The 3234-nt window shown below is 31.5% G+C and overlaps 1 long non-coding RNA gene across 2 annotated transcripts; it reads right to left on the bottom strand.

Moving 5' to 3' along the window:
* Nucleotides 1–729: 729 nt before the first annotated feature.
* On the bottom strand, nt 730–2959 carry LOC145116138 (uncharacterized). Of its 2 annotated transcripts, XR_013711888.1 has the most exons (7): nt 2716–2959; nt 2456–2635; nt 2262–2345; nt 2042–2166; nt 1824–1968; nt 1548–1712; nt 730–929 (listed from the first exon to the last, which is right to left on the bottom strand). It is a non-coding gene; the product is annotated as an uncharacterized LOC145116138 (long non-coding RNA). The 2 variants fall into 2 exon arrangements; XR_013711887.1 differs by lacking the exon at nt 1548–1712 and having other exon boundaries at nt 2456–2959.
* Between the last annotated feature and the right edge of the window lie 275 nt (nt 2960–3234).

Genomic DNA, 3234 nt, shown 5'->3' with positions numbered 1-3234 from the left:
AATTCTGCTTTTTCGTTTCTGATAAATTCTGATTTGTAAGAACTAAGAAGTAAATTCAGATTTCGTTTCTGATTTCATATTTCTGGATTTTTTTGATTTCTTTAGAAGCATATCATTGTTTTTTTTATTTGAAGTGTCGAAAATTAGAAGATAATTTTTTTGATTTCTAGATTTCTTTAGAAGCATATTGTTCATTTTTTCCTGATAAAAAAAATATATCATGCTGATTTGGATTCTGATTTTTTTTTACAGATTTAATACCCTTTTTGTGATTTGAAGTGTTGAAAATCTAGAACCAAAAAGATATCTACAGATCGTAAATAAGGTCGTTTCTTTTCTATAACTTAGAATTCCTCCTAGATTAAAAAAATATGAATTTGGATATGAAAAATGTAAGAAGAAAAAAAAATGAAGAATTTAAAAAACTCAAGCAGGATCTATGGATAAGTTTATAACAAAAAAACACAAAACTTTTCGAAAAATGAAAAACAAATTGTTAATGAAGCTAATATTGATGAGAATGATAATGTTGATGTTAATTATAATATTAATGATAATGTTAATGTTGATATTAACTAGTATAAAGTTTGGGCTTCTCCCCGGGTCAGTTTTTTTTTTTTTTTTTTTAATTTGTTCGTAATATACTATCATAAGTTTCATGTTAAATATTGTTATTATCGATTAAAATAATATAAGTAGGTTGAGAGTTTTAGCATAAAGTGATTAAAATTATTAAAAAAAATTAATGAAATTTCATTACACATCTTCAAGCCAAGCAAACATGAACTTAACTTTTGAATATCATCGATAGTCTCAATTGTTTGTTCACCCTCTTTTACAATCACATAGAGGTTTTGGATTTGGCTGAAACTCTGTTTAATAAGTTGATTAACTTTTTACATCTTGACATAACTGGAGGTGAAATTTACCTGAAATGAAGGTTACAAAGGTAAATCTTCCCTGCATTTTCCAAGGAAAAAACAAATGATAATCTTTCTACATCACTCTTACACTACACCATCTTCTGATTTTTATGGATAAACATTATTAATCATAAGAACCACATTTTTCTAAAGTTTAGGCTATTAGGTGGAAAGCGATTAGAAAAAGTGGTTTTTTTATGAAAAAAAAAAAAAAAAAAAAAAAAAAAACCACCTCATCTATAGAACTTTTGCAAGAAACAGTTGCCAACACTAACATACAAACTTTATATATTCTTCATTAGCGAAAAGAAGCATATAAAGTATTGATTAAAAAATAAGAAGATAAATGGTTGTGGAGTAAATGTTGGGAACCCAAACTGAAAACCAAACCTAGATTTAAGATTTGAAACCCATACATGAGACACTGAATCCATTTTACGGAGGATTGAGAAACCTATATTTATTTATAATACTTGCTCATAAAAAATGTCATGCATGTAACATGTCTCCGTAAGAATGTGAATAAACAGCCAACTTGAAAACGAAATAGGAATTGATGTAGATTAATGAAATAACTTCACTGCATAAGTTGTTGCAAGATTCGTTTTATTTTATAGTAGTTACCTTGTTTAAAATCTTGTTATTGATGTACGCACTATAAAGACACGACTCCATAGTATATCCTCTGTAAAATGGCTTTGATATGAAATTTATAATCTTTCATTTACTATATTTCTATATATCATCCCCTGGATCATGATTCCTTTTCATGACAAGCATATAGCAAAACTGAAACCAATATGTAATATGTATATGAGGCCTTAATGAATATCAAAGTTAACTAAAACACAATGATTGTGAAGGTACTAAAATATATGAACATAAGGGAATAATACAAACCTATAAATAGATAATGAAAGTCGTCTTTTTAACCCACATCCTTTTATCAATAGACATATGGATGCAACAAATTTGATGCATTCTGCTTACCTCCTAGAAACTGCAGCCTAAGATAAATCGATTAAAATCACCTAAACAAAACAAACTGAGGTAAAACTGATTAAGAATTGAATAAACAGTAAAACGAAAGATGATGCTGTGAAATGGGTGTGACTTACTGACTTCATGATGTTGCGTAAAAGACTGTACCCTATTGTACCTTTCTTCTCCGTCTCGTTCTCAGTCAGTGTCATCTTTCACTAACCTTCACCTCCAAACATAATCTCACTAAAATACATAAAACCTTGACCATAATTCAAGCAACATCAGTTAAAGTGTCGAACTAATTATTCAACAATAGAACTTCCAACTACAAAACAGTAACTAAATTTGTATAACCTGTCAAATGAAATCTATGCATCGAAATTAGTATCCAGCAAGGCCATCAGTAGCAGTAGATTAACGACTCGTCACTTTCAAAAACTATATCAAACAAATAAACCTAATTCATCTCTGTGATTTATATAATATTCATTGTCAATTTATCATAATCGAATTGAATGACTTGTTTAAATGAGGGAGGGAATTGGTACCGATCATTTCATTAATAAGTTTGAGGTCATCATGAGGTTCTTCAATGACTTTCTCAATTTTACCACAACGAATTCGTGTCTCAATGGCTATATCAGTTCCTGTTTATGCGAATCAGTAAGAGGCCCATAGACGGAGTGAAATCGAGAAATAGAGCGACGAAAAGTAGACGAAGGCGGCAACTAGGGTTCGAGGGAAATCAAATAGAGATGAGCGAAAGAATAGGAATTATGGCTGAGATAATGAAACGCAAAAATTGAACCTTGAAGTAGCTTTCTCATAGTTGCCACCGGCCGTACCATGTATGTGTACCTACTGTCTTTGTAATGACAAAATTTCCTAGGAAACGGCAGCAGTTGTCCAGTTGTTTAACGGAGAGAGGGACCAGGTGTGACGATGATTAACGGAAGAGGCAAAGTAGGTTGCTGTTGCTGTTGCTGCTGAGCGGTCACGTGTATGGCAGTCGTGGTGAGAGCCTTTTCGGGTTTAACTGAGAAGAATAATCGAGAGGCGGTGGAATCTAAAGAGAAGAATAGAGAGATCAGGTGGTGACCATGATATAGTAAACTAACCCTTATGAACAGTACCCAGGTCCTGTTCATAAGGTCCTCCCTTAATTAATCTATTTATATATAACGGAAAATGACATATAAAACCTATGAACTTTTTAGGGTTTACCCTTTTAGTCACTAAACTTTTTAAGTGGCTTTATAAGGGAATGAATTGTGTTGCAACCTAGCAATTTAGTCCCCTTGACTTATTATACCCGGTAACCTTGCCA

Source organism: Lactuca virosa, chromosome 5, assembly GCF_052849685.1.
Source record: "Lactuca virosa cultivar CGN04683 chromosome 5, Lactuca_virosa_CGN04683_v6, whole genome shotgun sequence".
NCBI lineage: Eukaryota > Viridiplantae > Streptophyta > Magnoliopsida > Asterales > Asteraceae > Lactuca > Lactuca virosa.
Note: the sequence above shows the minus strand (reverse complement) of the source record. Positions and strands in the feature narration are given on the sequence as shown.